The 24,138-nt window shown below is 48.6% G+C and overlaps 1 protein-coding gene and 1 pseudogene across 2 annotated transcripts in view; both read left to right on the top strand.

Moving 5' to 3' along the window:
* MMP17 (matrix metallopeptidase 17) overlaps positions 1-24,138 on the top strand; it is a 157,786-nt gene that overhangs the window by 35,259 nt on the left and 98,389 nt on the right. The gene's annotated exons all lie outside the window — the stretch shown is intronic.
* On the top strand, positions 15,722-17,261 carry LOC309358869 (histone H3.3C pseudogene; annotated as a pseudogene). The gene is made up of 2 exons: positions 15,722-15,750; positions 16,644-17,261. The product of its transcript is annotated as a histone H3.3C pseudogene (transcript).

Raw genomic sequence — 24,138 nt, 5'->3', positions numbered from 1 at the left:
GCTTTGTTTTACCGATCATAGGAGAAACCATAGTTTAGGGTTCAGGCAACACACTAGTAAATCTGAAACAGAAGTGGAAACTTCTGATTTCCTCTTACCAACTTCAGCTAGAGGACGAGCAGGGAGGTAGAAGCACAGGAGCCCAAGGGGTGCCTAGACTTGCTCTTGTAATGCTAAACTAAGTTGAGTGTTTCATCCAGCCGGGTCCTCTAGAAGTCTTTAGTCTCCTCTCGCTTTCAAAGGAAGCTTAAACAGAGTAGTGCTGTCCCTGAGATGTCTTATAACTTGGTGAAGTAGGGAACATGCAGTAATACTGATGACTTACAGAAAAGCTTTGTGTAAACAGCTCCCGGGTGTATGCTTGCAAGTCACTGTGATTTATTTATTTTTTTAAAGCAGAGTAGTGACTAATTCATCTATAAATTAAAAATGCACTGCATTGCATTCTAGGTCACCTTGACCTGGGACAACCAAGGATACGCAAATGTTCAGGTCTGTTATCTCTGGGCTGTTTTATCCATTACTCAACAGTAAACCCAGGTTTGCCATAGAGTGTGCACACTAACCAAGGAATAACAGCTTATATACCAAGGGGTCACATCACCTCATATATCCTTGCCTGGCAACTGCACTCTTCAGATGGAACAGTGCTGAGAGTACTGGACTTTAGTGTTGCAGCTTTAGCCTTTCTGGAATTGGTTACCTGGGGAACTGAGGTTGACCTATCAGCCAGCCCTTGGGTCTGCAGCTGTTGTTTCTGAATGCCAGCTCAGAGTTAGACTTCCCTCATCCATGGTCTGATTTTGCCAAATAATAATAAAATTTTATTTGTATCCCACCCTCCCCGGCCGAGGCCGGGCTGAGAGCAGCTAACATCATAAAAACAACACAATAGGCATAAAAACAGACATCAATTAATTAAAATACATCATAAAATTAATTCAGACAAGTTAAAATCTGGGCAGGTGGCAATTATCAGGTTGGAATTGAGAGTGGTTAATACTTGCTAGGACCATCTGGCTTGTTTTATACAAAGGAAAGGAAGTCTTTCTTTTGTACATCCTGCCCAAAGGCCTGGCGAACAATTCCATCTTGCAGGCCCTGCAGAAAGATGTCAAATCCTGCAGGGCCCTGGTCTCTTGTGGGAGAGCATTCCACCAGGCTAGGGCCACGGCCAAAAAGGCCCTGGCTCTAGGCGAGGCCAGTCTAATTTCCCTGGGGCCCGGGATCTTCAAGATGTTGTTGTCAGCAGACCGTAAGGTTCTCCATGGGGCATACCAGAAGAGGCGGTCCCGTAGGTACAAGGGTCCTAGGCCGTATAGGGCTTTAAAGGTTAAAACCAGCACCTTAAACCTGATCCTGTACTCCATCGGAAGCCAGTGCAGCTGGAAAAGCGCTGGGTGAATGTGATCTCGCTGCTTTGGTCACCATGTATGATGACCTCCTGTTGGGCGAGAGGTGGTGGAAATGTGCCATTGATTTGTGGTGGTTCAGTTGCTACTTGGATGGCCATTTCCAGAGGGTGATACTTGGGAGGTGGTCTTTGGCCCCATGGAGCTTTCATTGCGGGGTTCCTCAGCGTTCAAATTTTGCCCCTATGCTGTTTTAACATCTACATGAAACCGCTGAGTGGGGTTATCCTGAGTTTTGGAGAAGGTTGTCAGCAATATGCTGGTGACACACAGCTCTCCTTCTCCTTTACATCTGTGGATGTACTGGACCATTGCCTTGCCTCACTGATGGAATGGATGAGAGCCAACAAACTGAAGCTCAGTCCAGATTAGATTCAGGCACTGTTAGTGTGATGGCCTGGGAATCTGATTTAGAGGCTGAACCGGAGGAATCCCAGCCTGCACAGGAGTCCCCGCCTCCAGGGCTGGCTGAGCCGTGGCAGGGCCTTGAATCTGAAGGGCCTGCACCTGTGCCGGATCCTCAGGAGCAGGCACCAGGTGAATCTACTCTGGCTCCAGAGGTGATTGAGGACCCATTGCATGCAGGTGCTCCTCTCCCAGCTCTGTCAGGAGAAGGTGAGGCTGCCTCTGGGTCCAGTAACCCTCCAGCCTCTCCTGAGCTGCAGAGGCTCAGGGCAGAGAGGCGGAGGGAACTGGGTTCTCTCAGGAGGAGTGCTTGCCTTAAGGCCAGGAGAGGCGGGTCACTTGTGGGCCGGGACCGCCCTGTGCCTCAGAGGAGATAAAGGCCAGTCAGCCCAGTCCCAGGTTGCGGGAGCAACGTCGTTGGAAACCTGTTTCTGCCCGGACCCAGACCTGTTTTTCCGGAGTTCCCGACCACGCCCGGCTTCTTGCTTTGGACCCCGCTTCCCCCTTGGTGGACAGTCTCCAGACCCTCGGCCCAGGACCAGACTTTGACCACGCCTCACGGTACCACCACCCCCCGGACCAGCACAGTTAGTGGGTGTGGTTCCCAAGAGGTTGCCTGCTCTTGATGGGCTTACACTCCCTCTGAAGGAGTGGGCATGGAGCTTGGGCGTGTTTTTGGATCCTGTTGCTTGAGGCTCAGGTGGCCTCAGTGTCCAGGAGTGCCTTCCATCATCTTTGGCTGCTGGCTCAGTTGTGCCCCTACCTGCACAGGGACTGCTGTCTATGCTCTGGTAACCTCTAGGTTCGATTACTGCATTGCTGATGGGAGCTGGTGCCCACCAACCTCTGGGAAACCACAGGTCCGCCACTCCTGCCTTAGACGGTGCTCTTTGATGTGCTGTTAGGCAAGCCAAGGCACTCACCTTCAGTTCTCCTTCTGGCAGTAACAGGGACTTTATCTTGCAGCACTGCTCTGGAGAATAAATCCAGCTTGTCAGTGATTTTGCACATTGCAAAGCGCTTTAGCGATGACTCCGTGTGGTTGGGCTGCACGTATTCACGAATCTCCGTTCTGTAACCTCATTGTTCTGTGCCTGATCCGGGCGTTGAGGTATTCGGGGGGATGATTTGCAAACTGTGGCAGTTTCTAGGTGGGCATGAGATGAAAGGGGACCCCTTCCCTGTGTCTCTGTGTAATGCTGATTCCCGAGTCGCATGCAACGGAGATTTGGGAGCGAGTCTTGAGGAGGTAATCAGTTCAGTCTGCATGCTTTTACTCAGGGAAGTAAGAATGTAAGAACAGCCCTTCTGGATCAGGGCAGTTGGCCTCTCGAGTCCATCATCCTACTCTCATGGTGGCCAACCGGGATCCTGTAGGAAGCTCACAAGCAGAATTTGACGGCAACTGCACATGTCCCTCCTGCTGTTTCCAGCATCTGGAACTTAGAAGCATCTTGTGTCTGACTAGGGAGGTGTCCACTGCAGCTAACAATTCTCTCAGGGCTGGGCTGCAGTATTAGTCATCTGGGGCGGGGTGAGCCAAGAGCCATGGGACCAGCCAGTGGCCAAGCCCAAAGAAGGGGCGAGGGTGGCACTGTGGCCGGAACCACTGAGCCTCTTGGGCTTGCTGATCAGGAGGTTGGCGGTTCAAATCTGCACAACAGGGTGAGCTCCCGTTGCTCTGTCCAAGCTCCTGCCTACCTAGCAGTTTGAAAGCACACCAGTGCAAGTAGATAAATAGGTATCACTGTGGCAGGAAGGTGAACAGTGTTTCTGTGCGCTCTGGTTTCCATCATGCCAGAAGCGCCAGAAGCAGTTTAGTCCTGCTGGCCACCTGAGCTGGAAAGCTGTCCGTGGACAAACACCGGCTCCCTCGGCCTGAAAGTGAGGTGAGCGCCGCAACCCCATAGTCGCCTTTGACTGGACTTTACCGTCCAGGGATCCTTTCCCTTTTTCCTCAAGCCCAAAGAACAAACTAGGAGGCAGGATTGAAGGTCAGTCCCCAAGCCCCTTGTTGTGTTGTTGTTTTTATTCTTTTAATAAAACCCTTTAGGGATCCGTTGGACTCTGCACCCCACCCACCCCATCTTAAGGAACCCCATGGGAAGGGTTTCCTGGGTGTCCTTTAAGAGGGTCCCCAAAGCACTGTCAGGTCTGCACTGAACTCTGGTGTGCTTAACACCCACACATGCTTGTCAAAGCCATATTGTGATTTAGCTCCTCAAGGCTTTTGAGCCAAAGAGGTTTGGATTACAACTCCCATAAATCTTGAAGGGCTTTTGCATGTGTGTCGAGAGCTGGGATTTGAGGCGGGGGGGGGGGTGAGGGGGAGGCAAAGGAGAAAAGAGGGAAATAAACAAGGCTCTGTGAGGAAGCGAGAGGAAGGTGCCTTTCCACTGTATTGTGGTGCCCCCTTGTGGGTCTCACTTCTCTGCAAGAAGGATGCCTCCTGGCTCTTCTTCGCAGCAGCTGCAGCAGCTGCTAATATCTTGATGCTTCTGAGCAAAGGAGCTGCTGGTGCTGGACTGCAGGGACCTGAGCATGAAAAGCAGGGGCAGGGAAACTTTTCTGGCCCAGGGGCCACATTCCTTTCTGGGCAACCTCCGGAGGGCCACAGGCCAAAGGCAAAAGTGAGCAGAGCAATGAATAGGCATCCTACCTTTGTACAGCAACCTGGTTTCCACACGCACCACTTTACCTGACTTCCAAGCAAGGAAGAGGCACCACCAGATTCAAGGGCCATAGCTCAGTGGTAGAGCATCTGCCTTGCAAGCAGGAAGTCCCGGGTTCAATTCCCAGCATCTCCAGGTAAGGTTGGGAGACACTCCTGCCTGAAACCCTCAACATCCACTGATAGTCAGTGTAGGCCAGTGTTTCTCAAGCCTGGGTATCCCTGACAGTTGTTGGACTACAACTCCCATCATCCCTAGCTAGCAGGACCAGGGGATGGTGGGGGTTGTAGTCCCACAACTGGTGGGAAGCCAAGTTTGAGAATCAGTGGCTGTAGACCAGCCTTTCTCAACCTGTGGATCCCCAGATGTTGTTGAACTACAACTCCCATCATCCTTAGCTAGCAAGGCCAGAGCTCAGGGATGATGGGAGTTGTAGTCCAACAACATCTGCTGTAGACAATACTCAAGAAGGAGGAAAGTTGGGCCAGGGAGGGGGTGGCCTGGGGAGACGGTGTGTAGCTAAGGAGGGGCCTGGGGGTAATCCTGAGGGCCACACAGTGATGCCTGGAGGGCCTCATATTCCCAACCCCGATGTAAAGAGCAGTCTCCTAGTAGGATGGGGACCGTCAGTTAGTGATGGATCAGAGCAGTAGGAAGGCTAACATGGAGGCAGCATGGAGTTGTTGTTCAGGAAGGCACCAAGTTCTCTCTCCCTTTCTGCAAGGGCAACCTTGCCTATTTGATTTCAATTGTTATTTTAAGGGACGCGGGTGGCGCTGTGGGTTAAACCACAGAGCCCAGGACTTGCCGATCAGAAGGTAGGCGGTTTGAATCCCCGCGATGGGGTGAGCTCCCATTGCTTGGTCCCTGTTCCTGCCAACCTAGCAGTTCGAAAGCACGTCAAAGTGCAAGTAGATAAATAGGTACCGCTCCAGCGGGAAGGTAAATGGTGTTTCCGTGTGCTGCTCTGGTTCGCCAGAAGCAGCCTAGTCATGCTGGCCACATGACCCGGAAGCTGTACGCCGGCTCCCACGGCCAATAAAGCGAAATGAGCGCCACAACCCCAGAGTCGGTCACGACTGGACCTAATGGTTTACCCTTTACCTTTACCTTTAACCCGCCTTGAGTCCTATCAGTGGGGAAAGGCAGGGCATAAATAAATGTAATCATAATTTATAGATGACATTTAAACTCTGCCCTTTCTCCAAGACGGGGTTCTTCCCACCACATCCCCATTTTAGCCTCACAACAACCCTGTGAGGTAGGTTAGGCTAGTAACCAGCTGGAGACAACCTCCTGGTGATTCTGGCAGCAAAGTCACTTGGGGAAGGATCATAGTTCAGCAGCAGAACATCTGCTTTGCATGCAGAAGATCCCAGGTTCAGTCCCTGGCATCTGCAGAGAGAAATCCTCTCTGAAACCTGGGAAGGCTGCTATCAGTGAGAGTAGGCAATATTGAGCTAAGTGGATGAATGGCCAGTCTTCAGTATAAGGCGCCTGCCTGTCGCCATTCCCCTTTCCTTTTTTGTGAGACGCTAAACTCCTTACCACTGGGCCTGTAAGGAGGTTACGGTGGCAGGTTTGCAACCTTAATATCCTCCTGAGGCCGACAAAAATGGTGAAGCGTTTTCTTTTAGTATAAACACTGGGGGGGATTATCATGGTAGCCGCCCTGCAGATTCCATGCACGATTGTTTATACTGGCATTTTTTTCTGTGCCGCACGAAATCTGTGCCTGCCGGAAGGGGTTATGTCGCAGTCAGCTTTTCCTTCTGTTTTTGCAAATACCATTTAACGCAACACATCCTCCACACAGAGAGAGCACAGCCCCCGGTGATGAGCTGTGCGTTTATTCATCCTTTCTACCCACTTAAATACCCAACCGTGCCTCCTTATGTTTGCCCAGTTTACCAGCCGCTGCCCTTTCGGTCGTGCTTTCCTGTGTGAGCTGCCAAGGCAGGGAGCATCAAGCTTCAAGGGCTGTGATGGAAAGCCAGGACTGTTGCAAACTTTCTGGTGGCGAGGGAGTTTTCTGGCTTCACTGCAACGGAAGGGGCTGCTAATCACCTCTGTTTGGAGCACTTTTGAAGGTGTCTGAAGATGTGACGCGGAAGCTGGCAACATCAACCTCACACGCCAGCTTCCCCCGTGCTCATGTCATGCACACATGCCACATGAGATGCTGACGGGTCATGAGCATGCCGTGTGACTTGCATGTGTGATGCGAGCATGTCATGCAGTATGAGCACACGACGTGTGCATGTTGCTGCTGAACATTATTATTATTATTATTATTATTATTATTAATTTATTTATTGAATTTATGGGACGCGGGTGGCGCTGTGGGTTACACCACTGAGCCTAGGACTTGCCAATCAGAAGGTCGGCGGTTCGAATCCCTGCGACGGGGTGAGCTCCCGTTGCTCGGTCCCTGCTCCTGCCAACCTAGCAGTTCGAAAGCACGTCAAAGTGCAAGTAGATAAATAGGTACCGCTCTGGCAGGAAGTTAGTTAAATGGCATTTCCGTGCACTGCTCTGGTTCACCAGAAGCAGCTTAGTCATGCTGGCCACATGACTCAGAAGCTGTACACCAATAAAGCGAGATGAGCGCTGCAACCCCATCTCGCTTTATTGGCGCTGGCCAATAAAGCGAGATGAGCGCTGCAACCCCAGAGTCGTCCACAACTGGACCTAACAGTCAGGGGTCCCTTTACCTTTAACTTTATTGAATTTATATACTGCCCTATACCCAGGGGTCTCAGGGCGGTTCACAGAATAAAATCAAGATATAAAACCACAAAATACATAATAAAAATACAAACAACAACCCAATAGCCGCCGCCCCCCAAAAAACACATTTTTAAAAAGGGCATAGGATGTCAATCAGATCAACCAAAGGCCTGGTGAAAAAGGAACATTTTTGCCTGGCACCTAAAGGTGTATAATGAAGGTGCCGGATGAACTTGCCTGGGGAGAGCATTCCACAGGCAGGGAGCCACTGCAGAGAAGGCCCCGTTCTTTTATTGCCATCCTCCGGACCTCTTGAGAAGGAGGCACACAAAGGAGGGCCTCAGAAGATGATCTCATTGTCCAGGTAGGTCCCTATGGAAAGATGTGATCCTTGAGAATATTGAGATGGCCGGGCCCCTCTCCTTGAAAATTTGGGGGCTTGGTCCCTCCCTCCACCCAGATGGCACCCCTGACATCACTCCCTCCGTGTGGGAATCCCTTGCAGATTACTGCTGCTCCTAGAGACACAGTCAGGTCGTGTATCCACAGCAAGGACCAGAGAAGAAATGACCTCTGGAAGGAATGCAGAGAGAAGAAATGCCATGGTGCATCTGCAGCAGCACAACCAGATGCCTTCATCCTCCCCGGCTGCAACAAAACATCTCTCTCCCTCATCAGTCTCTACAGACACAGCAGGTGATGCAGCCTTCCAACAGTTTGACCTCACCACTAAGGGCACACTCCTCCACTGACTTCCGAGACAGACAGATACCAACACCTCATGAAGAGTCAGCATGTGCCGGTCAATTGCCCTTTGCCCTGTAACACCAAATGTTCTATAGCAAGGATAGGGAACCTGAAGGCTTCCAGATGTTACTGGACTCCAGCTACCATCAGCCCCAGCCAGCATGGCCCAATGATCAGGGCTGTTGGGAGATTGAGTCTAGCAAGCTCCCCATCCCTGCTGTACAGAGTCAGGATTACCAGTTGCTGGGAGGACTAACACAGCAGGTCTGTTACACTGTTTGTGGGTTTCCATTGGGCTAAGAGGTACCCCGCTCCTGCTGTTGTTGGACTGTGGCTCCCATTGGCTCTAGCAAGCACTGGATGGTGGGATTTGTAGTCCAAAATATTTACAGAACACCCTGGCCTCAGCTACATTGGCAAAGAAAAAGCACTTTATATGTGTTGTATATGCATTATAACACTGTGACACCAGATGGCGCTGTGGAGTTCCTGTTTTTGCCAACCCGATTTCTCACACAAAGTTTGCAATGCGTTTAACTGAAACGCTTCTTTGGTGTGTCTAGATCCAGCCCGTGTTGGGGGAGGCTGGGGTAAGCCTCTTTTGAAATAGGATGCTGGACTCCGATTGATACAATGAGCAAGTCCTTAGTCCCGCTTAGTTGCGGTATCGCTCTATCCCATATATGCCTGTTTCAATTGATTGGAGTGGTTGAAATTCCTGAGCAGCAGGACTTTGTGTTGCAACGTTTTGGATGGGCTGCTTCAATCTCCAGAGCTGCCGCTGTTAGAGCTGCTGCGTAATACCTGTTTGGCTGTTGTAAGAAGTTATTCTTTTAGTGTGACTTTGCAACTCCTAGTGACACCAGGCAGACTCCCTTGCTGCGTTCTTTTCGACACCTGCTTAACACACATATTTTTTTGCTCAAGCAAGCTGATCCAGACACATAGAGCTTCTATCTCTTTTTAGCTACTGTTCGTTTTCATCTTTTGAATGCTTTTATAAACCTGTTTCAAACGGTTTGTTTTTTAAAAAACCTAGAATTGTAACATAGCTGTCAACTTACAGATTTGAAAATAAGGGACCAGCAGCCTCGAAAATAAGGGATCAGCAGCCAAAATAAGGGATTTTAGACAACCAGCAGCCAAATGAAGCCTCAAGTGGTGGTTCCCATAGTGCAGCAACCCAGCAAAGGGGATGCAGCAAGGAAAAACACCATCACCTCTCCGCTGGGAAGCGCTGAGCAAAGGCGAGTCCCCAGGCAACGCAGCCGATTTGATCGGCACAAGGCATGCAAGCTCCACCCCCCAGTTGTTCTTAAGACTCCTTATTGGGTGAGCAACGCAGCCAAGCAACACAGTTGGAGCCTCCCTCCTCCGTGGCCAGCAGGGAGGGAGGGAGAGGAGCTGCTTCCTCTGAAACCCAGGAAATTTAAGGGACATCATCAATAAGGGACAGCAGCGGGACATGGAGCTGGGATAAGGGACTGTCCCGCCAAATAAGGGACGCTTGACAGCTATGAATTGTAATGTTTTGCTTTCTATTTTTATAAAGGACTTAGAAGTGTGGGTTTGTTTGCCCCCCCCCACCATCAAGCAGTATATAAATTTTGCTAAATAAATGAAGTGATCGGTCAAATAGTTAACCTTCAGTCATTTGATCATGCTCAAACATTATCTGTTCATCCAAGAATGTCACGGTGTACGTGGAAACTTGCCCACATATATTTGTGTGCGTAGAGAGATACAGTTATAGATAGCCATCTATTTCTCATCTGCAAGCGGTGGGTTCCCATTTGCTTAATTGCCAAAATGGTGCCACCCCCACATGAGAGGGAGGAAATCTGCACATTCGAGGGAAACCTGAGGTGTGCAGAAATGGAGGCGAGTGAATCTTTAGGGAGGGGGGGGGACTTGCAAAGGGAGGATTCCAAAAACAACGCCATAAAGACTGAGCATATTCAGTAACTCTGGCATGTAGGCTGATGCCCAGGGGGTGGGAAGATTCGGGTGGGAGTGGTTGGAATCCTGAGCAGCAGGACTTCACACCGCAACATTTTTGTGGCAGCTCCCACTCGTTTAGTTGTGATCTCATTCGTTAGCAAAGGCAGGGAGTCGGGGGCTGTTTGTTCATGACCTTGAAGCAGCCCAGGATTCTTGGATCAGCTGATTGGTGGCATTTGGAAAGCCCAGCACAAAGCCCAGTAATTTCAAACTGCACAAGCAAAAATGGATCACCTGATCTATCAAGGAGTGGGGGGCAGGGAGAGATGAGGTTCCATCCTGCCAGGTCCAGATCCAATTCCCCACCCCTGAGATATAGGTCTTCTGGCACATATTGGGAAGGTCTGTCCCTGGCCACTTCCTAAGCTGGGAGCAACTCATAATGAATACCTTTCAGGAGTAAGCTTCTCCTAGGGATTCTGTTTTAGTTTTAAGAAGACGGCTCTCTCTTTCCCTTGTCCCTACTGACAGTTGATTCCTAAAAGGGAAAGGAAATTTTGCAATGCAGAACTGGATCGAAGGGCAAATGGTACCTTCCAGACTAGTGAGAATCTGTGTAAAAGAGAAGGGAGAGGCCAATTCATCATCTCCAGGTGACGCTGTGGCTCAGGTGCTCTCTGGCACTGGTTCGTATATCGGAAGTTGTTCAGAGGGCGGGGGCGGGGAGAGGGAACTGCAATATGTTGCACAAATTGGACAGCTACCATCGTAATCTGGAGGAGAGGGACCATCTGCAGGAATGAGAATATACTTTCAAGCCTTTTTTTAAAGAAGGAAGGGAAGTAGATGCCAGTGGAAATATGTAGGGATAGATGGCTGGAACAATATTCTGGTGGTGCTTTAATGTGGCTAGCCTTGCCCATTCTGAGACTCCCAAAATAATAAGACATAGAGTCGTGTGGTTCTTGGGTTTTTATTATTGCAGAAACTTGGGCTACAGTGCACTTTGTCAGATGTAAGTAATTAAGGGTGAACTCTCCTAAAAAAATTAGTGTGGGGGTTTTTGGGGGGAGAGGGAGACCAGGGGGAGCGGAGCTTGTTGGAGCAGGAGACACCTGTGCTTCTTCACCAGCCTAACTCTTTGGTGCCTCTTTTGGCCTCCCTCATCCCAATGTCCTGCTGCAGCTTCTACCTCTGATTCTGGACTGCTTTCTGCCCCAGACTCTCCCAGCTCACTAAGCCCTGTTACCTCTCAAGCTTCCAACACCTCCTTCTCCCAGTCTTCTCCCCGTGACCGCTCATTGTCATCCCTCCACCAATCCCTGGGCTCTGAACCTTCTTCCCCAGCTGATGCCTCCCACCATTGCTCTGTGCCCAGCCAGTCCATGACAGCACACACACACACACACACACACAAGTAACAGGCAACTTCTCTTATGCAGAAGAGAAGCCCCCCCCCCAATCTGGGGGACAGAGGGGATTCTGCCAGCCCCCTCCTCTCAGGCACCATCTCTTCCTCCACTCCTGGCATGTCCTGCCCTTCATCCAGCCCTGGCTCCTGCCTCGTGGGAGATATAAAAGCCCATAAATTGCTACCCACCTCCCCCTGGATCAGCCTCTGGCCATGCTCCTTCTGCCACACGCTCTTTGGAGCATTTCCCAGTCCCTGATGCCCTGACAGAAGCTTCCTATGTACATTGTTGTCCTGTGGGCAGCATCCCAAGTCTCTCCCTCCCACCTACACACAAGCCTTTTAAGATTGTGCCTTTAGTGCTGGCGGTGAGGCTGGTGTTTCTTGACTCCTGCATTTGATAATGGTTTTAGCTTCACCGCATTTCATTGCATTCTATTGTGCTGGTCACTTATATCTGGCTTTTGCTGGCTGGATATTTTGGAATCTGTGTTGGGTTTTTATTAGAGCATTGTTTTATTGTTATGCTTTTTAAAAAATAAACAAATCTGTAAACACCCAGATAACTTATATTAAGAAGCGTTTTATCCATAAAAGGATTTTATAAATTAACACCAACGTCCCAGACTGCATCACTTCTGAATAAAAAAATATACGACGGTCCCTGCTGAATGGGGACAAAGGGGTGCATCTATTCCAGAGAAGGGGGAACAGTGGCCTTCCAGATGTTGTCCAACTGCTGTCAGCTCCTGCCAACATGACCAATGCTCAAGGGTGATGGGAGTTGTAGTCCTGCAACATCTGGATCAGGCCAATGACCCATCTAGTCCAGCATCCTGTTCTCACAGTGGCTGACTAGATGCCTCTGGGAAACCAGCAAGCAGGGTCCAAGCAACTCTCCCCTCCTGTGGTTCCCAGGAACTGGTATTCAGAAGCATTGCTACCTCCAGCTGTGATAGCCCTCTCTTCCAGGATTGTCTGTCTTTAAAATGTCTTTTTAAAAGGTAAATAGACCCCTGACTATTAGATCCAGTTGTGGCCGACTCTGGGCGCTCATCCCGCTTTATTGGCCGAGGGAGCCGGCGTGCAGCTTCCGGTCATGTGGCCGGCATGACTAAGCCGCTTCTGGCAAACCAGAGCCGTGCACAGAAACGCCGTTTACCTTCCCGCCAGAGTGGTACCTATTTATCTACTTGCACTTTGACATGTTTTCGAACTGCTGGGTTGGCAGGAGCAGGGACCGAGCAACGGGAGCTCACCCCGTCGCGGGGATTCAAACTGCCAACCTTCTGATTGGCAACCCCAAGGCTCTGTGGTTTAACCCACAGCGCCACCCGCGTCCCAGTCCTCCCAAGACCACCCAAATTGGGGGCCATCACTTCCTCATAGGGGAGCGAGTTCCATAGTTGACTATGCATTGCATGAAGAAATCCTTTTACCTGTCCTAAATCTTCAGCTTCGTTAGATGTCCGAGAGGGAGAAGTACTTTTCTCTACCTACTCTCTTAAGACCACACATAATTTTATAAACCACTATTGTGTCACTTCTTATTCACCTTTTCTCTAAACTAAAAAGTCCCAAATGCTGCATCCGTTCTTCATAGAGGAGTTGCTCGGTCCCCCCGATCTTTTAGTCCAGCCTTTCTCAGCTTGTGGGTCCCCAGATGTTGTTGAACTACAACTCCCATCACCCCTAGCTAGCAAGGCCAGAGCTCAGGAATGATGGGAGCTGTAGTCCAACAACATCTGGGGACTTACAGGTTGAGAACCACTGATTTAGTCAAACGTGATGGGATTCCAGCTTGCACCAGCCCCTGCAAACATGGCCAGTGATCAAAAACAATGGGAGATGTAGCTTTGCAACATTTGGAGGGCCACGGATTCCTTATTCCTAATCTAGTCCGAACATCTGAAGGCACCAGGTGAGAGAAGCTTGCTGAAGCCATTCTGCCATGCAAGGAAGTCTGCCGCTTGTGTCAAGCTTCTTAGAAAACTGGCCAGAGAGAGAGAGAGAGAGAGAGAGAGCTGCTTTCCATCTCCCTCGAGCCTCTGCTTCCTGTTGCATTTTTAAAACGGCTAATCTGTGAAGTCGAGACAGATAACTCTCTGCTTTCTTGTGACACTCTCGGTTATGTTTCCCTTCCTGCTGTCCCCTGGAGCAACGGCAGAAGAGATTCTCCTGCTAAGAAAAGCAGAACCTTGCATTTCCTGGGCTCAGAAAGCATCCTTTGCTGAGGCATCCTCTTGGATCTCTGTCTGTTTAGAGAATACACAGGAGGCTGATGACCGGCATATGTGTCTGCAAGAGCTTTAAGGAACACGCCAGCATACCTGGCATCCAGGCTTCTGCATTGCAGGATTATTCATATGGGCAATTCTGATGTTATATCTTTGTGTCCCCCTTTGGCAGATCAACTGCTGCTGTTCAAAATGCTTTTAGACATGCACTTAACCCGCAGCACTGGCAACAATGCCTGGGACATGAACTAATTATTCTGGATTACCAGCATTATCTAGGGGCTTTGGCAGAATTTCCACTTTTGGCACATGCCAGTGGGCTTTCTTCATGCATCTCATTTTCTGTCTTCCAAGGCTTTAACCAGCTGCTGGCTTCCTCTTCTCCTGTTAGGGTCTGTGACTTTTGAATGGCAGGGCTCCTCTTAATTTTGTTTCATGCTTTTATTTAAAAATAAATCTATCCTGCCTAATTTTGTACAGAAGTGGCATCCAAATCAGTTAACAGAATGCTACAAAACAGATAACCAGATAACAACCCCCAAATTAAACCCAGCCGCATAGCTGAAATATTGAATCCCAAAGCAGTCATTGAATAAACAAGGAATGTGAGAGAATAGGATGTTGCCTTATACTGAGTCCGACAATTGGTCTATCTAGCTCAGTATTCTCTACACAGACTGGCAGAGGCTCTCCAAGGTGTCATAGATCTATCTCAGGGTGACAGGGATTGAACCTGGGACCTTTTGCATAGAGCACAGAACTCTAGAGTGGAGAGGGACACCAAGGGTTATCTAGTAAAACCATCTGCAATGCGGGAATCACAGCTAAATAATCCCTGACAGATGGCCATGTTTAAATACCTCCAATGAAGGAGAGCCCACCACTTCCTGAGGTACGTTCCACTGTCAAACAGCTCTTACCATCAGGAAATTCTTCCTGATATTTAGTTGGAATCTCCTTTCTCATAACTTGAAGCCATTTGTTCGAATCCTGCCCTCCGGAGCAGGAGAAAACAAGCTTGTTCCATTTCCCATGCAATTTAGCCCTCTAGATCTTTGAATGTGGCTATCATAGCTCCTCTCAGTCTCCTCTTTTCCAGGCTAAACATACCCAGATCCCTCAACTGTTCCTCATAAGGCTTGCTTTCCATATCCTTGATCATCTTGGACGCCCTCCTCTGCCCACTTTCCAGCTTGTCAACATCCTTCTTAAACGGTGGTGCTCAGAATTGGGCACAGGACTCCAGATGCAGTCTGACCAAGGCAAAATATTACTATTATGCCCCTTGATCTGTACCCCATACTTCCACTGGTGCAAACTAAAACTGTGTTAGCTTTTGCTGCTGCTGCATCACACTGCTGACTCAGCTTAAGCTCATTTTCTACGAAGCAAGTGCCCCACCCATGAGTTGTTGCCTCCCCGGCAAAAGAAAAGAAAACATAGGAAATTGCCATATACTAAAACAGACCATGGGACATGGGTGGCGCTGTGGGTTAAACCACAGAGCCTAGGGCTTGCCGATCAGAAGCTTGGTGGTTCAAATCCCTGCGATGGGGTGAGCTCCCGTTTTTCAGACCCTGCTCCTGCCAACCTTGCAGTTCAAGTGCAAGTAGATAAATAGGTACCACTCCAGCGGGAAGGTAAATGGCATTTCCGTGCGCTGCTCTGGTTCGCCAGAAGCGGCTTAGTCATGCTGGCCACATGACCCGGAAGCTGTACGCCGGCTCCCTCGGCCAATAAAGCGAGATGAGTGCTGCAACCCCAGAGTTGTCCACAACTGGACCTAATGGTCAGGGGTCCCTTTACCTTTACCTAAAGCAGACCATGGATCAACTATACTGAGCTAGATGTGGTTCTTTTCCTCCCTTATTTAGTCCCCACAGCAACCCAGTTTAGGCTGAGAGGCAGTTACTGGCACAAGGTCACCCCGTCAGCTTTGTGGGTGAATGTGGATTTGAACTCTAGTCTCCCAGGTCTGAAACTCTAACCACTGCACCACATTTGAAAGAAACTTCACGCAGCCCATGGTGTTGTTACTTGGGCAGAAGGTGAGCCAAACTCCTGAATGAAACACCATGAAACTATTCTCTTGTACTGCAATTGCACTTTTTAAGAAAAGAAGATGTCATTTGTCTGGCCCTGTGGTGTCCTGGGAATTGAGGCGAGATGGCTGTGCGGAAAAGGATTTGTGGACAGTACAGCAGCATGTGGGAAAGGGAGCTGCCGTGTGCCGCTGAGCAAATGAGCCGAAAGCAGGACAGACACAGGGGACACAGCTGGTTGGCTTTCATTTGAGCGAGCGGGTGGGTTGGTTGGTGTCTCTGTACACGAGCACAAGAGCGAGAGAGAGAGAGAGAGAGAGAGAGAGAGAGAGAACAAATTATTTTCATTTTTCTTCCACTTGAGAGGCTCTGCTTGGCCTAATTGGCAGGGGAAGCGGCCGCCGCTGGGATTCCACTGACCATCAGTTGGCGCTGATGAAACTCCTTCTCTCAGTGGGAGCAGAGGCACCCGAGGACTCATTTCTCTGCCTCTGCTGCTTCTCGGGAGCAACTCCCTCCGGCGAGGTGATGGTTCGTTCCCTCCAAATGGAGGCTTTCCCTAGAAGGGAGCCAAGGCTGAGAGAGAGCTAATTGAAGAAAAATCCCATGGCAGGCCACAGAAGAGACAGAGTGCTGTGTGTCAAAGAGGTTTGAAGGAGATAATACTCTCTTCCCAACATGCCAGTAGCTGAAGGTTTAAAATCCTCGTCTTCTGCCACAGGAATCTTTTCTTTCACTGCTTTTCAGACAAATGACGGAGCAGAGGGAAACTTTGCCTCCTATCCTAAAATGTTCTATAGAGCATTTATTTAACTCAAATGGGGTTTTCTTTTCTTTTCTTTCAAGGTTCTTCGTTTATGGATAGCTCAGTCAGTAGAGCATGAGGCGCTTAATCTCAGGGTACTGGGTTTGAGCCTCACGTGAGGCAAAAGATTCCTGAATTGCAGGCAGTTGGAGTAATTGACCCTCGTGCTCCCTTCCAACTCTACAATTCTATTATTCTGCTTAATATTTATAATCCTGCCTTTGTTAAGTTGGGATTCAAGGTGGCTTCCAGCATTAAAAAAAAACAAATCATTATTGTGCTCTCAGCCGCCGTCGCCCGCAGCAGCTTTAGCGCCTCCTCGCTCTTCCTCGCCTGCTCGGCAGCCACACTCAGCCTCAGTGGACGGGGGTGTAAGGAAGAGAAGTTCGCGGGAACATGACTCGTACCAAGCAAAATCCACCGGTGGGAAGGCGCCCAGGAAGCAACTGGTGACAGAAGCCACTCGCAAGAGCATGCCCTCTACTGGTGGGGTCAAGAAACCTCATCGCTACAGGCCAGCTACTGTGGCTCTTTGTGAAATCAGGCGTTATCAGAAGTCAACCGAACTTCTGATCCGCAAACTTCCTTTTCAGCGCCTGGTGCGTGAAATTGCTCAGGACTTCAAAACAGATCTGCGTTTCCAAAGCGCAGCTATTGGTGCTTTGCAGGAGGCAAGTGAAGCCTACCTGGTTGGCCTGTTTGAAGACACCAACCTGTGTGCTATTCACGCCAAACGTATCACAATCATGCCAAAAGATATCCAGCTAGCACGCCGCGTACGTGGAGAGCGTGCTTAAAGTCTTCTAAGATGGATTTGTCATTCTCAAAACAAAATAAATCTCTTCTTCCTGTTAAAAAACAACAACAACAACAACAACAACAAATCATTATAAAATGCAAAGGAATGAAAACAAATGAGTTAAAAGCAATACGGTGGTACCTCGGGTTACATACGCTTCAGGTTACAGACTCTGCTAACCCAGAAATAGTGCTTCAGGTTAAGAATTTTGCTTCAGGATGAGAACAGAAACAGTGTTCCGGCGGCGTGGCAGCAGCAGGAGGCCCCATTAGCTAAAGTGGTGCTTCAGGTTAAGAACAGTTTCAGGTTAAGAACGGACCTCCGGAACGAATTAAGTACTTAACCCGAGGTACCACTGTAGTTCTAATACAATAAAACATTTAAAAAACAAAATTATAGTATGGTTTGCCCAGGGAGCAGGATCCCCTGCACCTTAGTTTCCAAAGACCTGTCTGAATGGGGAGGTCTTAGCCTGTTGCTGGAAAGATGACAAGGAGAGATCCAGTCTAACCTCTCTTGGGAGGGAATTCCAGAATCTGGGAGCAGCCACAGAAAAGGCTTTCTCTTGTGTTACCACTAACTGTGCCTCTGATGTTGAGGGCCTTAGCACCAGGGCAGGTTCATAAAGGGGTATGCAATCTTTCAGGTAACTTGGACCAAAGCCATATGACTACAGTGGTACCTCAGGTTAAGTACTTAATTCGTTCTGGAGGTCTGTACTTAACCTGAAACTGTTCTTAACCTGAAGCACCACTTTAGCTAATGGGGCCTCCTGCTGCTGCCGTGCCGCCAGAGCACGATTTCTGTTCTCATCCTGAAGCAAAGTTCTTAACCTGAAGCACTATTTCTGGGTTAGCGGAGTCTGTAACCTGAAGCGTATGTAACCTGAAGCATATGTAACCCGAGGTACCACTGTATGGGTAGGCAAACTAAGGCCCAGGGGCCAGATCTGACCCAATCACCTTCTAAATCCAGCCCATGGATGGTCCAGGAATCAGCATGTTTTTACATGAGTAGAATGTGTCCTTTTATTTTAAATGCATCAGTGGGTCAGACACACAGCTCATTTCCACCAGGTTTGTGAGTTCAGCATACACTCCAACATTTCCATGATGAAAATAGGGGCATCCTATTCAATAATACTAATAATATTTATTGTTTATACCCCATCCATATGACAGGGTTGCCCCAGCCACGATGGGAGGCTTCCAACGTATATAAAAACATAATAAAACATTAAACATTTTTTTAAAAAACCTTCCCTGTACAGGGCTGCCTTCAGATATCTTCTAAAGGTTGTAAAGTTACTTATCTCCTTGGCTCGGGGGTCGCATAACTCCATATCCTCCAATGAAAACAAGGCTGCAGCGCTGTGGGTTAAACCACAAAGCCTAGGACTTGCCAATCAGAAGGTCGGGGGTTCGAATCTCCACGACGGGGTGAGCTCCCGTTGCTTGGTCCCTGCTTCTGCCAACCTAGCAGTTCAAAAGTACATCAAAGTGCAAGTAGATAAATAGGTACCGCTCCGGCGGGAAGGTAAACGGCATTTCTGTGCACTGCTCTGGTTCGCCAGAAGCAACTTAGTCATGCTGGCCACATGACCCGGAAGCTGTACGCCAGCTCCCTCGGCCAATAAAGCGAGATGAGCGCCGCAACCCCAGAGTCGGTCACGACTTGACCTAATGGTCAGGGGTCCATTTACCTTTACCTAACATGCCCTCCAACATTTCTCTGATGGAAATAGGGATGTCCTAAGGAAAAGCGGGACATTCTGGGCTCAAATCAGAAACCAGGATGGCTTCTCTAAATCAGGGACTGTCCCTCGAAAATAGGGACACTTGGACAGTCTGGTTCAGTACTGTGGTCTCAATTCTGCAGAACTCTTTTATGGATGAGTTCAGACAGAGCCCCCCTCCCTGTTCAGCTTTCAGGGCTCGGAGAAGACTCTGCTTTATTTTTGCAGGAGGCATTTGAAATAAGCTGTTTCCTATTAACTGAGTTTATGATGTATAACTATATTCTGCTTGTGGGGGGCAACATACTGGGAATTGCAACTGGGGAGCATGGCTGTGGCTGGTGGGCTTCCAGTAGATGGGATCCTGGACTTGATGTGCCTTTGGTTTGATCCAGTTGGGTTTTCCTCATGCTTCTCTTGAAGGAAGGGGGAATTAAAATCCAATAAATAAAACATCCAGGAGTGTTAGCTACAAATTACTATTTCCAGTTCTGGGTAGTAAACAGCTGTCAGTATTCAATGCAGAGTCAATACAGTTCCTTTCACCAGGCACATTATAATTATTCTTTAAACTCCTTTTGCTTAGGTATCTCTCTCTCTCCCCCCCCCACCCCGTTTTTTTAATTCCTGCAATAAATTGTATGTTCCCATTTCCACTACCGCTTTCTCTTGTTTACAGTCGAACCGCTCCTGGGTTGAATAATTTACAAAATAGCTGTCTCCCCGAACATAAGTAATGCGGGCCGTATGTAGGATGAGGAAAGGAAGGAACGTACAAATTACAGGCTGCAGGCAGCTCAGCAGAGAATGGTACTGAATAAGCAACGCCTGTGATTCTCAGTTGCACAAAAGTGCAAGGTCAGTTTGCATGACAGCCGCCTCATCTCTTGTCGTAGGGGGCAGACCTGTGCGCTGTGACGTCAGCCTCACGTCCTTGTGCAAGCAGCATGCATAAATGAAACATAACTGGTACAGATACGGGTCTTTGCTGCAACTGCCTCCTGGCAAATGGGTAATTGGTTTTGACGCCACAGCGTTCCTTGGCTGTGCTATGGCAACCCCGTGTGCTGTTGGTTTAGTTGTCAATGTGCTGCCTGCATCATCAATGTTGTCAATATGCTGCCTGCATCATCATCATCATCATCATCACCATTTATTATTTGTACCCTGCCCATCTGGCTGGGTTTCCCCAGCCACTCTGGGCAGCTTCCAGCAAAATATTAAAATACAGTGGTACCTCGGGTTACAGACGCTTCAGATTACAGACACCGCTAACCCAGAAATAGTACCTCAGGTTAAGAACTTTGCTTCAGGATGAGAACAGAAATCGCGCGGCGGGGTGGCAGCGCGAGGCCCCATTAGCTAAAGTGGTACCTCAGGTTAAGAACAGTTTCAGGTTAAGAACGGACCTCCAGAACGAATTAAGCTCTCAACCCAAGGTACCACTGTACAATAATTCATCAAATATTAAAAGCTTCCCTAAACAGGGCTGCCTTCAGATGTGTTCTAAAAGTCAGATAGTTGTTTATTTCTTTGACATCTGGTGGGAGGGCGTTCCACAGGGAGGTCGCCACTACCGAGAAGGCCCTCTGCCTGGTTCCCTGTAACTTCGCTTCTTGCAGTGAGGGAATACCAGACGGCACTTGGAGAAGGGCCTCAGTGTCTGGGCTGAGTGATGGAGGTGGAGATGCTCCTTCAATTATACTGGGCTGAGGCCATTTAGGTCTTTAAAGGTCAGCACCAACACTTTGAATTGTGCCCGGAAACGTAGTGGGAACCAATGTAGGTCTTTCAGGACCAGTGTTATATGGTCTCTGCGGCCACTTCAGGTGCTAGTGTGCCCCAAAGCACTTTCTGGGACACCCACTAATGGTCTCAGTGAAATATATCTTCGAGAATCCACAATGTAATGCACAGACTCAGGCTTCACCTATGTTGAACATGCACATATTGCTTAAACATTTCCGCTTTTCATGGGATGCCAAGTTTGGACAACTACCCGCCCTTTTGTAATGAATAGAAGTGTAAAAAGTTTCTCTCCCTGAGTGATTGTGGCTGGTGTAGGGGCATCCCCACATCATTTCCTGGTGCTGTCTCTTTTTCTGTTCTTTGGTTATGGCAGCCATTTTGAGTTATGCCATGCCTCCATGGCAGCCATTTTCCTTGATGCCACGCCGCACCCTCCCAGGGGCCATATTTGCATCCTACAAATATGAAATGCCTTGTATATGTCTCAGTTACTTGAGCAATTGTACCATTAGAGTTTGACAAGTATAAATCCCTTAATGTTCTTCAATCACCAATTAAAAATGCATCCCGTGTCATAGAGAGAGAGCCGCAAGCTGCCTCGGCTTATGGAACCTCTAATACATCTTTGTTTTTGCCGGTTGGGAAAATAGGGGTGGAAAAAACCAAGTTGAAATGGAAGCTGTCAACACTGAAGTAAACAAAGCAAGGTTTTATTATGTGGGCTCAGAAAGCGTATGCGGACCTCAGTGCGATCATGCCAAAACAGATGGAACTCATATTTTGAGGCAGAAAGCTCAGAAAATAAATATTCCTATAATGCAATTAAGGGCTACCAATAAATTTGGATGTTTGAATAAGTTTATAATAACACTGAACTTGTCAACAGTATATCTTCAACCTGGTACATATTCTACTTTCCTTCCCGGAAGCCATGGATCTTTTAGACTGTGATCAGACAAATGCAATTGACTTCCACTAGCATTTTTAGGAGTATCTCATTTACTTAAAAGCAAGAGGTACATGAAATAAATACCAGTAAGCTGCTCGCACTCTGCTCCCACTCTCACAGTTAGGTGTGCATAGGACTAGAACTTTACACCTGGGATGGCAATTTATTATTAATTTATTTGAAGTTCTTTTTTAACAAAAATTCCAGCCCCCAGCCCCCTCCAATTTTTTTGCATCCAGAGCCGCTACAACAACAACAACAGTCCCTGCCCTCAAGTTTACCATTTAGAAAGATCCAACCCACAAGGAACTGGAAGTGTGGAATGGGACAATATAGTTACTGAGTTACAAAGTTTGGGTTCAGAGTCGGATGGCACGGTGGGTCAGTGCATCTGGCTGTTGGTGGTTTGAGCCCAGCTAGGGACCGCTGTGAGACACAGGTGGCGCTGTGGGTTAAACCACAGAGCCTAGAGCTTGCCTGATCAGAAGGTCAGTGGTTTGAATCCCCGCAATGGGGTGAGCTCCCGTTGCTCGGTCCCTGCTCCTGCCAAGCAGTTTGAAAGCAGTTTGAAAGCACAAAGCACAAGCAGTTTGAAAGCACAAAGTGCAAGTAGATAAATAGGTACCGCACTGGCGGGAAGGTAAATGGTGTTTCCGTGTGCTGCTCTAGCTCGCCAGAAGTAGCTTAGTCATGCTGGCCACATGACCTGGAAGCTGTACGCTGGCTCTCTTGGCCAGTAAAGCGAAATAATAATAATAATAATAATAATAATAATAATAATAATAATAATTTATTATTTATACCCCGCCCATCTGGCTGGGCCTCCCCAGCCACTCTGGGCGGCTTCCATAAAAACCAAAAATACAGTAAAATATCACACGTTAAAAACTTCCCTGAACAGGGCTGCCTTAAGATGTCTTCTGAATGTCAGGTAGTTGTTTATCGCTTTGACATCTGCTGGAAGGGTGTTCCACAGGGTGGGCGCCACTACCGAGAAGGCCCTCTGCCTGGTTCCCTGTAGCTTTGCTTCTCGCAATGAGGGAACCGCCAGAAGGCCCTCGGTGCTGGACCTCAGCGTCCTGGCAGAATGATGCTGGACCGAAACCGATGAGCATCGCAACCCCAGAGTCGTCCATGACTGGACCTAACGGTCAGGGGGCCCTTTACCTTTAGGGACAGCTGTGGCTGGATTCCCACATTGCAAAGGTTTGGAGTAGATGGCCCTTGCAGTCCCTTCTAACTCTACATTTCTATGACTCTAAGTTCTCCATAAGGCTAGCCAGAAGGGAAACAGTTTGAGGAAGGGACACACACCGAGAGCTGCTACTCCAGGCATAGGCAAACTCCGGCCCTCCAGATAATTTGGGACTACAATTCCCATCATCCCTGACCACTGGTCCTATTAGCTAGGGATGATGGGAATTGTAGTCCCAAACATCAGGAGGGCCAGAGTTTGCCTATGCCTGTGCTACTCCTTCGGCAGAGTGGATGGAGTGCCCCTTCTCTCCCTCAGCTGCAGCCTGATGGGAGGGCTGCTTCCGGATGGCAGTTAGTGAAAGGAGGAACCTGATGGAGTTGGCTTCTCAGCAGAGCCGAGAAGCAAAACCTCCAAAGAAAGAGAGTCCACCACCTTCTAAGGGAGTCCGTTGCCCTGTTGAACAAGCTCTTGTCATCAGAAAGCTCTTCCTATTGTGAGTTGGGATCTTCTATTGTCATTTTGATCCATTAGTTTGAGTCCGATCCTCTGGAGCAGTGGAAAACAAGCTCGCTCCTTCTTCCATGTGTTGCAGCCCTTCACATATTTGAAGATGGCTACCACATCACCTCTCAGTCTTCTCTGTTCCAGGTTCTTCTCCCCACCTTTGCCCATGGAAATTAATTTCTTAGAAGTGCTATGAAATGGAGGGTTTGCAGGTTGAATGATGCTCCTCTGTGCTTTTGTGGTATGTTTGTTCAGGTTTGTCCATTTTCAAATAACCCATCAGTTTGTTTTAGTTGGCGGCCTTGCCTTCATCTTGCAGGAGCAACGTGAATGGGTTGATTCCTAAATCTGAATGAAAGACCTTCAGGCACCATAATTTTATTATGCATTCGTGATTATTTGTGTTCATGATTGTGTCGGGGCACTCATACACCATCCATGTTTAACACTTCTTCCACCTGCAAAGGTTTTTGGGATGGGCATACTGTTTTGTTGCCTATCAGTTCATATCCCGTATCTTCCTGCTGAAATCCCGTATCACATATACCGGAAATATTCTGGTGCTTATTTTGTTGTAGATCAAGTAGAAAAGGAGCAGGGGGCCATTTTTCAGCCCAAGGGCCACATTGCTTCATGGAAAACCTTTGGAGAACCACATGCTAGTGGTGGGCGGGGCCAGAGACAAAAGTGGGTGGAGCGACAGTTACTTTGCATGGTAAGTTACATTCCAGTTATGTGAATGCCAGAGGTTCACACACACACACACACACACACACACACACACACACACACACAGCTTCCA

This window comes from Podarcis melisellensis (assembly GCF_964234715.1).
Source record: "Podarcis melisellensis genome assembly, chromosome: 16".
Taxonomy (NCBI): domain Eukaryota; kingdom Metazoa; phylum Chordata; class Lepidosauria; order Squamata; family Lacertidae; genus Podarcis; species Podarcis melisellensis.
Note: the sequence above shows the minus strand (reverse complement) of the source record. Positions and strands in the feature narration are given on the sequence as shown.